Genomic DNA, 12,176 nt, shown 5'->3' with positions numbered 1-12,176 from the left:
CACACACTGGTACACACTCACACACTGGTACACACACACACACACACACTGGTACACACACACACACACACTGGTACACACACACACTCACACACTGGTACACACACACTCACACACTGGTACACACACACTCACACACTGGTACACACACACACACACACTGGTACACACACACTCACACACTGGTACACACACACACACACACACACACTGGTACACACACACTCACACACTGGTACATACACACTCACACACTGGTACACACACACTCACACACTGGTACACACACACTCACACACTGGTACACACACACACACACACTGGTACACACACACTGGTACACACACACTCACACACTGGTACACACACACACACACACACACACACACACACACACACTGGTACACACACACACACACACACTGGTACACACACTCACACACTGGTACACACACACACTGGTACACACACACACACACACACTGGTACACACTCACACACTGGTACACACACACACACACACACTGGTACACACACTCACACACTGGTACACACACACTCACACACTGGTACACACACACACACACTGGTACACACACTCACACACTGGTACACACACACTCACACACTGGTACACACACACACTCACACACTGGTACACACACACACACTCACACACTGGTACACACACATACTCACACACTGGTACACACACACACACACACACACTGGTACACACACACACACACACACACACACTGGTACACACACACACACACACACACACACTGGTACACACACACGCACACACTGGTACACACACACTCACACACTGGTACACACACACTCACACCCTGGTACACACACACACTCACACACTGGTACACACACACACACACACACACACACTGGTACACACACACACACACACTGGTACACACACACACACACACTGCTACACACACACACACACTGGTACACACACACACTGGTACACACACTCACACACTGGTACACACACACACACACACTGGTACACACACACACACACACACACACTGGTACACACACACACTCACACACTGGTACACACACACACTCACACACTGGTACACACACACTCACACACTGGTACACACACACTCACACACTGGTACACACACACACACACACTGGTACACACACACTCACACACTGGTACACACACACACACTGGTACACACACACTCACACACTGGTACATACACACTCACACACTGGTACACACACACTCACACACTGGTACACACACACACACACTGGTACACACACACTCACACACTGGTACACACACACTCACACACTGGTACACACACACACACACTGGTACACACACACACACACACACTGGTACACACACTCACACACTGGTACACACTCACACACTGGTACACACACACACTCACACACTGGTACACACACACTCACACACTGGTACACACACACACACTCACACACTGGTACACACACACACACACACACTGGTACACACACTCACACACTGGTACACACACACACACACACACTGGTACACACACTCACACACTGGTACACACACACACACACACACACTGGTACACACACACTCACACACTGGTACACACACACACACACACACACACACTGGTACACACACACACTGGTACACACACACACTGGTACACACACACACACTGGTACACACACACACACACACACACACACACACACTCACACACTGGTACACACACACACTGGTACACACACACACACACACTGGTACACACACTCTCACCCAGCTGCTGATAGAGGCCGTCGTAGCCCTACTGTAAATAATGGTCTAACGATCTCACATCTGGTAGGGTAAATGTTCTGTAAACTAATTTAGGTAAACGCAGCCAGACCGAGCCAGGCAGGCAGGTTAACACGTGGGTGGCTGAGCTGTGTGGTAGTTGTGTTTTAAGACTCAGTAGTAATACTACTATATTATACCACCACTGTACTGTTTTATTACTAATACGATTGAACCACTTAAGGCAGTGTGGAATAGTGATCTGTCAACATCAGGCAAACGTCAGTCAACAACCTCACGTCAGGCAAACATCAGTCAACCTCACATCAGGCAAACATCAGTCAACAACCTCACATCGGTCAACAACCTCACATCAGGTTGAACATCAGTCAACAACCTCACATCAGGTTGAACATCAGTCAACAACCTCACACCAGGCAAACATCAGTCAACAACCTCACATCAGGTTGAACATCAGTCAACAACCTCACACCAGGCAAACATCAGTCAACAACCTCACATCAGGTTGAACATCAGTCAACAACCTCACACCAGGCAAACATCAGTCAACAACCTCACATCAGGTTGAACATCAGTCAACAACCTCACATCAGGTTGAACATCAGTCAACAACCTCACATCAGGTTGAACATCAGTCAACAACCTCACATCAGGCAGCGACTAGATTACAGAGAGACATGAGGAAAAACCCCAGAGGTGACTGTTAATCCAAACAGGACAGCTGAAAGTTGAGGCTGTATCCCAAATGGTACCCTATTCCCTTTATAGTGCACTAATGTTGACCAGGGCCCTGTGGCTGAGCCTGTGGCTGTCCTATCAACAGATCATCTTGACATGATGCTGCCGAAAACCATCCCTTATTAAGACATTCCATCTACATGTTTCCTCCACATCCTTCCTACCCTAACTCCCCTTTTTACTAAGTCGATCCCTGACACCTCTCTTCCTCTCCAGCTCTTCTCCTCTGTCCCTCTCTACGCCCCCCCCCCTCCCTCTCTCCTTCCTCCAATCTTTCCACTAAGGGGCATCTAGACTCCCGAGGGGGGGGGGGGTCAGCTGCTTTCTCAGTGTTTCTTTTCACTCCAAGGTCCAAAGTCAACATTGGAAAGAGAGGCAGAGAAAGGGAGGCGGGGGAAAGGGAGGCGGGGGAAAGGGAGGCGGGGGAAAGAGAGGCGGGGGAAAGAGAGGCGGGGGAAAGAGAGGCGGGGGAAAGAGAGGCGGGGGAAAGAGAGGCGGGGGAAAGAGAGGCGGGGGAAAGGGAGGCGGGGGAAAGAGAGGCGGGGGAAAGGGAGGCAGAGAAAGAGAGGCGGGGGAAAGGGAGGCGGGGGAAAGGGAGGCAGAGAAAGAGAGGCGGGGGAAAGGGAGGCAGAGAAAGAGAGGCGGGGGAAAGGGAGGCAGAGAAAGAGAGGCAGAGAAAGAGAGGCGGGGGAAAGAGAGGCGGGGGAAAGAGAGGCAGAGAAAGAGAGGCGGGGGAAAGAGGCGGGGGAAAGGGAGGCAGAGAAAGAGAGGCGGGGGAAAGGGAGGCGGGGGAAAGAGAGGCAGAGAAAGAGAGGCAGAGAAAGAGAGGCAGAGAAAGAGAGGCGGGGAAAGGGAGGCAGAGAAAGAGAGGCAGAGAAAGAGAGGCGGGGAAAGGGAGGCGGGGAAAGGGAGGCGGGGGAAAGAGAGGCAGAGAAAGAGAGGCGGGGGAAAGGGAGGCGGGGGAAAGAGAGGCAGAGAAAGAGAGGCGGGGAAAAGAGAGGCGGGGGAAAGGGAGGCAGAGAAAGAGAAAAAAAGCTTGATTTATTCCAGAGGTTGGGCCAGGTTACAGTCGGAACAGGAGATCCTGAGGACTGTCTGTACTCTGTATCCATCCATCTGAACCAGACATAATCTATTACCTGTAATTGGCCTGGTAATGGTCTGCTGAGAGAGAACGATGGGGGTGATTAATCAGACCCTCCACTCAACCTGAAGGGGTTGTGTATAAAAATGTACCCTGGTATTTTGTGTAACAACCCCCCCACACACACACACACACCCTCTCTGGTTGGTTGGCCCCAGAGGAAAGGTGTGTGATGTGTTGGACATCCAGGCCATCATGGAACACAAACAGCAGAGGGTATAGAACCCTCTAAGGGCTCGATGTGGGATGTCTACCGGCCCACCTGACAGCTAGGCTGCTACCCAAATGGCACACTATTCCTTCCGTAGTGGACTACTTGGGACGTGGTCAAAAAGTAGTGCACTAATTAGGTACCATTTGGGGCACTGCCATAGCTCTCTCTGATGATTTCTGTTGATGGAGAAAACATGCCCCTGTTTGGTGTGTTTGACAGTATATGCTTCTGTACATTTGATTTGTGAGGGGGATAGGACTGAACACAGCAGTCACCGTGATAGTTGTCATCTTCCCTGTGTATATCCAGGCTGTAACACAGATCCTATCTAGATTAGTTCTGTGTTCCCTGTGTATATCCAGGCTGTAACACAGATCCTATCTAGATCAGTTCTGTGTTCCCTGTGTATATCCAGGCTGTAACACAGATCCTATCTAGATCAGTTCTGTGTTCCCTGTGTATATCCAGGCTGTAACACAGATCCTATCTAGATCAGTTCTGTGTTCCCTGTGTATATCCAGGCTGTAACACAGATCCTATCTAGATCAGTTCTGTGTTCCCTGTGTATATCCAGGCTGTAACACAGATCCTATCTAGATCAGTTCTGTGTTCCCTGTGTATATCCAGGCTGTAACACAGATCCTATCTAGATCAGTTCTGTGTTCCCTGTGTATATCCAGGCTGTAACACAGATCCTATCTAGATCAGTTCTGTGTTCCCTGTGTATATCCAGGCTGTAACACAGATCCTATCTAGATTAGTTATGTGTGATTTACTGCATTCAGGTGTGTTATGTCTACCTTCTACTGTGTTGTGCAGCACAGTCTGGTGGTGAGGTATTGGAGTGGGGGTTAGGGTACGTACCAAATGGCACCCTATCCCCTGTGGGCCCTGGTTAAAAGTAGTGCACTATACAGGGAATAGGGTGTTTTTTGAGACACAGTCATTGTGAATGACGTAATGGTGGACAGGAGAGATCCTTTTTATTATATTTTTTTTTTCACCTTTATTTAACCAGGTATAGCCAGTTGAGAACAAGTTCTCATTTACAACTGCGACCTGGCCAAGATAAAGCAAAGCAGTGCGATAAAAACAACAACACAGAGTTACATATGGGGTAAAAAAACATCAAGTCAAAAAATACAACAGAAAATATATATACAGTGTGTGCAAATGTAGTAAGTTATGGAGGTAAGGCAATAAATAGGCTATAGTGCAAAATAATTACAATTAGTATTAACACTGGAATGCTAGATGTGCAAGAGATTATGTGCAAATAGAGATACTGGGGTGCAAAAAAACAAAATAAATAACAATATAGGGATGAGGTAGTTGGGTGGGCTAATTTCAGATGGGCTGTGTACAGGTGCAGTGATCGGTAAGGTGCTCTGACAACTGATGCTTAAAGTTAGTGAGGGAGATAAGAGTCTCCAGCTTCAGAGATTTTTGCAATTGCTCCAGTCATTGGCAGCAGAGAACTGGAAGGAATGGCGGCCAAAGGAGGTGTTGGCTTTGGGGAATGACCAGTGAGATATACCTGCTGGAGCGCAGACTACAGGTGGGTGCTGCTATGGTGACCAATGAGCTAAGATAAGGCGGATTTGCCTAGCAGTGATTTATAGATGGCCTGGAGCCAGTGGGTTTGACGACGAACATGTAGTGAGGACCAGCCAACAAGAGCGTACAGGTCACAGTGGTGGATAGTGTATGGGGCTTTGGAGACAAAATGGATGGCACTGTGATAGACTACATCCAATTTGCTGAGTAGAGTGTTGGAGGCTATTTTGTAAATGACATCGCCGAAGTCAAGGATCGGTAGGATAGTCAGTTTTACGAGGGCATGTTTGGCAGCATGAGTGAAGGAGGCTTTGTTGCGAAATTGGAAGCTGATTCTAGATTTAACTTTGGATTGGATATTCTTAATGTGAGTCTGGAAGGAGAGTTTACAGTCTAACCAGACACCTAGGTATTTGTAGTTGTCCACATATTCTAAGTCAGACCCGTCGAGAGTAGTGATTCTAGTCGGGTAGAGTTATCAGCCTCAGAAATTGCAGCCCAAATAAATGCTTCACAGAGTTCAAGAGTTCAAGTAACAGACATCAAGTCTCAACATCAGCTGTTCAGAGGAGACTGTGTGAATCAGACCTTCATGGTCGAATTGCTGCAAAGAAACCACTACTAAAGGACACCAATAAGAAGAGACCTGCTTGGGCCAAGAAACACAAGCAATGGACATTAGACCGGTGGAAATGTGTCCTTTGGTCTGGAGTCCAAATTGGAGATTTTTGGTTACAACCGCTGTGTCTTTGTGAGATATGGTGTGGGTGAACGGATGATCTCCGCATGTGTAGTTCCCACGTAAAGCATGGAAGAGGAGGTGTTATGTTGTGTGGGTACTTTGCTTTTGACACTGTCTGTTATTTATTTAGAATTCAAGGCACATTTAACCAACATGGCTGCCACAGCATTCTGCAGTGATACGCCATCCCATCTTGTTTGGGATTAGTGGGACTATCATTTGTTTATCAATAGGACAATGACCCAACACACCTCCAGGCTGTGTAAGGGCTATTTTACCAAGAAGCAGAGTGATGGAGTGCTGCATCAGATGACCTGGCCTCCACAATCCCCCGACCTCAACCCAATTGAGATGGTTTGGGATGAGTCGGACGGCAAGAGTGAAAGAAAAGCAGCCAACAAGTGCTCAGCATATGTGGGAACTCCTTAAAGACTGTTGGAAAAGCATTCCAGGTGAAGCTGGTTGTGAGAATGCCAAGAGTGTGCAAAGCTGTCATCAAGGCAAATGTTGGCTATTTGAAGAATCTCAAATATAAAATATATTTTTTTGGTTACTACTTGATTCCATATGTGTTATTTCATAGTTTTGATGTCTTCACTATTAATCTACAATGTAGAAAATAGTAAAAATATAGAAAAACCCTTGAATGAGTAGGTGTGTCCAAACTTTTGACTGGTGGTGTACATATAAACAGGTTAGAGCTCTCAGAAAGGAGAGAGGATGAATAAGAGGAGGATTAGAGCTCTCAGAAAGGAGAGAACAGGAAAAAGAGGAGGATTAGAGCTCTCAGAAAGGGGAGAACAGGAATAAGAGGAGGATTAGAGCTCTCAGAAAGGAGAGAACAGGAAAAAGAGGAGGATTAGAGCTCTCAGAAAGGAGAGAACAGGAATAAGAGGAGGATTAGAGCTCTCAGAAAGGAGAGAACAGGAATAAGAGGAGGATTAGAGCTCTCAGAAAGGAGAGAACAGGAATAAGAGGAGGATTAGAGCTCTCAGAAAGGAGAGAACAGGAATAAGAGGAGGATTAGAGCTCTCAGAATGGAGAGAACAGGAATAAGAGGAGGGTTAGAGCTCTCAGAAAGGAGAGAATAGGAATAAGAGGAGGATTAGAGCTCTCAGAATGGAGAGAACAGGAAAAAGAGGAGGATTAGAGCTCTCAGAAAGGAGAGAACAGGAATAAGAGGAGGATTAGAGCTCTCAGAAAGGGGAGAACAGGAATAAGAGGAGGGTTAGAGCTCTCAGAAAGGAGAGAACAGGAATAAGAGGAGGGTTAGAGCTCTCAGAATGGAGAGAACAGGAATAAGAGGAGGATTAGAGCTCTCGGAAAGGAGAGAACAGGAATAAGAGGAGGATTAGAGCTCTCAGAAAGGGGAGAACAGGAATAATAGGAGGATTAGAGATCTCAGAAAGGAGAGAACAGGAAAAAGAGGAGGATTAGAGCTCTCAGAAAGGAGAGAACAGGAATAAGAGGAGGATTAGAGCTCTCAGAAAGGAGAGAACAGGAATAAGAGGAGGATTAGAGCTCTCAGAAAGGAGAGAACAGGAATAAGAGGAGGATTAGAGCTCTCAGAAAGGGGAGAACAGGAATAAGAGGAGGATTAGAGCTCTCAGAAAGGAGAGAACAGGAAAAATAGGAGGATTAGAGTTCTCAGAAAGGAGAGAACAGGAATAAGAGGATGATTAGAGCTCTCAGAAAGGAGAGAACAGGAATAAGAGGAGGATTAGAGCTCTCAGAAAGGAGAGAACAGGAATAAGAGGAGGATTAGAGCTCTCAGAAAGGAGAGAACAGGAATAAAATGAGGAGGATTAGAGCTCTCAGAAAGGAGAGAACAGGAAAAAGAGGAGGATTAGAGCTCTCAAAAAGGAGAGAACAGGAATAAGAGGAGGATTAGAGCTCTCAGAAAGGAGAGAACAGGAATAAGAGGAGGATTAGAGCTCTCAGAAAGGGGAGAACAGGAATAAGAGGAGGATTAGAGCTCTCAGAAAGGAGAGAACATGAAAAAGAGGAGGATTAGAGCTCTCAGAAAGGAGAGAACAGGAATAAGAGGAGGATTAGAGCTCTCAGAAAGGAGAGAACAGGAATAAGAGGAGGATTAGAGCCCTCAGAAAGGGGAGAACAGGAATATGAGGAGGATTAGAGCTCTCAGAAAGGAGAGAACAGGAAAAGGAGGAGGATTAGAGCTCTCAGAAAGGAGAGAACAGGAATAAGAGGAGGATTAGAGCTCTCAGAAAGGAGAGAAAGGAATAAGAGGAGGGTTAGAGCTCTCAGAAAGGAGAGAACAGGAATAAGAGGAGGATTAGAGCTCTCAGAATGGAGAGAACAGGAAAAAGAGGAGGATTAGAGCTCCCAGAAAGGAGAGAACAGGAATAAGAGGAGGATTAGAGCTCTCAGAAAGGGGAGAACAGGAATAAGAGGAGGGTTAGAGCTCTCAGAAAGGAGAGAACAGGAATAAGAGGAGTGTTAGAGCTCTCAGAATGGAGAGAACAGGAATAAGAGGAGGATTAGAGCTCTCAGAAAGGAGAGAACAGGAATAAGAGGAGGATTAGAGCTCTCAGAAAGGGGAGAACAGGAATAAGAGGAGGATTAGAGCTCTCAGAAAGGAGAGAACAGGAAAAGAGGAGGATTAGAGCTCTCAGAAAGGAGAGAACAGGAATACGAGGAGGATTAGAGCTCTCAGAAAGGAGAGAACAGGAATAAGAGGAGGATTAGAGCTCTCAGAAAGGAGAGAACAGGAATAAGAGGAGGATTAGAGCTCTCAGAAAGGAGAGAACAGGAATAAGAGGAGGATTAGAGCTCTCAGAAAGGGGAGAACAGGAATAAGAGGAGGATTAGAGCTCTCAGAAAGGAGAGAACAGGAAAAAGAGGAGGATTAGAGCTCTCAGAAAGGAGAGAACAGGAATAAGAGGATGATTAGAGCTCTCAGAATGGATAGAACAGGAATAAGAGGAGGATTCGAGCTCTCAGAAAGGAGAGAACAGGAATAAGAGGAGGATTAGAGCTCTCAGAAAGGAGAGAACAGGAATAAAAGGAGGGTTAGAGCTCTCAGAAAGGAGAGAACAGGAATAAGAGGGTTAGAGCTCTCAGAATGGAGAGAACAGGAATAAGAGGAGGATTAGAGCTCTCAGAAAGGAGAGAACAGGAATAAGAGGAGGATTAGAGCTCTCAGAAAGGGGAGAACAGGAATAAGAGGAGGATTAGAGCTCTCAGAAAGGAGAGAACAGGAAAAAGAGGAGGATTAGAGCTCTCAGAAAGGAGAGAACAGGAATACGAGGAGGATTAGAGCTCTCAGAAAGGAGAGAACAGGAATAAGAGGAGGATTAGAGCTCTCAGAAAGGAGAGAACAGGAATAAGAGGAGGATTAGATCTCTCAGAAAAGGGAGAACAGGAATAAGAGGAGGATTAGAGCTCTCAGAAAGGAGAGAACAGGAAAAGAGGAGGATTAGAGCTCTCAGAAAGGAGAGAACAGGAATAAGAGGATGATTAGAGCTCTCAGAATGGATAGAACAGGAATAAGAGGAGGATTAGAGCTCTCAGAAAGGAGAGAACAGGAATAAGAGGAGGATTAGAGCTCTCAGAAAGGAGAGAACAGGAATAAAAGGAGGAGGATTAGAGCTCTCAGAAAGGAGAGAACAGGAAAAAGAGTAGGATTAGAGCTCTCAGAAAAGGGGAGAACAGGAATAAGAGGAGGATTAGAGCTCTCAGAAAGGAGAGAACAGGAAAAAGAGGAGGATTAGAGCTCTCAGAAAGGAGAGAACAGGAATAAGAGGAGGATTAGAGCTCTCAGAAAGGAGAGAACAGGAATAAGAGGAGGATTAGAGCTCTAAGAAAGGAGAGAACAGGAATAAGAGGAGGATTAGAGCTCTCAGAAAGGAGAGAACAGGAATAAGAGGAGGATTAGAGCTCTCAGAATGGAGAGAACAGGAATAAGAGGAGGGTTAGAGCTCTCAGAAAGGAGAGAATAGGAATAAGAGGAGGATTAGAGCTCTCAGAATGGAGAGAACAGGAAAAAGAGGAGGATTAGAGCTCTCAGAAAGGAGAGAACAGGAATAAGAGGAGGATTAGAGCTCTCAGAAAGGGGGAGAACAGGAATAAGAGGAGGGTTAGAGCTCTCAGAAAGGAGAGAACAGGAATAAGAGGAGGGTTAGAGCTCTCAGAATGGAGAGAACAGGAATAAGAGGAGGATTAGAGCTCTCAGAAAGGAGAGAACAGGAATAATAGGAGGATTAGAGCTCTCAGAAAGGGGAGAACAGGAATAATAGGAGGATTAGAGATCTCAGAAAGGAGAGAACAGGAAAAAGAGGAGGATTAGAGCTCTCAGAAAGGAGAGAACAGGAATAAGAGGAGGATTAGAGCTCTCAGAAAGGAGAGAACAGGAATAAGAGGAGGATTAGAGCTCTCAGAAAGGAGAGAACAGGAATAAGAGGAGGATTAGAGCTCTCAGAAAGGGGAGAACAGGAATAAGAGGAGGATTAGAGCTCTCAGAAAGGAGAGAACAGGAAAAATAGGAGGATTAGAGTTCTCAGAAAGGAGAGAACAGGAATAAGAGGATGATTAGAGCTCTCAGAAAGGAGAGAACAGGAATAAGAGGAGGATTAGAGCTCTCAGAAAGGAGAGAACAGGAATAAGAGGAGGATTAGAGCTCTCAGAAAGGAGAGAACAGGAATAAAATGAGGAGGATTAGAGCTCTCAGAAAGGAGAGAACAGGAAAAAGAGGAGGATTAGAGCTCTCAAAAAGGAGAGAACAGGAATAAGAGGAGGATTAGAGCTCTCAGAAAGGAGAGAACAGGAATAAGAGGAGGATTAGAGCTCTCAGAAAGGGGAGAACAGGAATAAGAGGAGGATTAGAGCTCTCAGAAAGGAGAGAACATGAAAAAGAGGAGGATTAGAGCTCTCAGAAAGGAGAGAACAGGAATAAGAGGAGGATTAGAGCTCTCAGAAAGGAGAGAACAGGAATAAGAGGAGGATTAGAGCCCTCAGAAAGGGGAGAACAGGAATATGAGGAGGATTAGAGCTCTCAGAAAGGAGAGAACAGGAAAAGGAGGAGGATTAGAGCTCTCAGAAAGGAGAGAACAGGAATAAGAGGAGGATTAGAGCTCTCAGAAAGGAGAGAAAGGAATAAGAGGAGGGTTAGAGCTCTCAGAAAGGAGAGAACAGGGATAAGAGGAGGATTAGAGCTCTCAGAATGGAGAGAACAGGAAAAAGAGGAGGATTAGAGCTCCCAGAAAGGAGAGAACAGGAATAAGAGGAGGATTAGAGCTCTCAGAAAGGGGAGAACAGGAATAAGAGGAGGGTTAGAGCTCTCAGAAAGGAGAGAACAGGAATAAGAGGAGTGTTAGAGCTCTCAGAATGGAGAGAACAGGAATAAGAGGAGGATTAGAGCTCTCAGAAAGGAGAGAACAGGAATAAGAGGAGGATTAGAGCTCTCAGAAAGGGGAGAACAGGAATAAGAGGAGGATTAGAGCTCTCAGAAAGGAGAGAACAGGAAAAAGAGGAGGATTAGAGCTCTCAGAAAGGAGAGAACAGGAATACGAGGAGGATTAGAGCTCTCAGAAAGGAGAGAACAGGAATAAGAGGAGGATTAGAGCTCTCAGAAAGGAGAGAACAGGAATAAGAGGAGGATTAGAGCTCTCAGAAAGGGGAGAACAGGAATAAGAGGAGGATTAGAGCTCTCAGAAAGGAGAGAACAGGAAAAAGAGGAGGATTAGAGCTCTCAGAAAGGAGAGAACAGGAATAAGAGGATGATTAGAGCTCTCAGAATGGATAGAACAGGAATAAGAGGAGGATTAGAGCTCTCAGAAAGGAGAGAACAGGAAAAAGAGGAGGATTAGAGCTCTCAGAAAGGAGAGAACAGGAATACGAGGAGGATTAGAGCTCTCAGAAAGGAGAGAACAGGAATAAGAGGAGGATTAGAGCTCTCAGAAAGGAGAGAACAGGAATAAGAGGAGGATTA

This window comes from Coregonus clupeaformis, chromosome 29 (assembly GCF_020615455.1).
Source record: "Coregonus clupeaformis isolate EN_2021a chromosome 29, ASM2061545v1, whole genome shotgun sequence".
NCBI classification, from domain to species: Eukaryota; Metazoa; Chordata; class Actinopteri; order Salmoniformes; family Salmonidae; genus Coregonus; species Coregonus clupeaformis.
The sequence above is the reverse complement of the archived record's forward strand: the minus strand, read 5'-3'. Positions refer to the sequence as shown.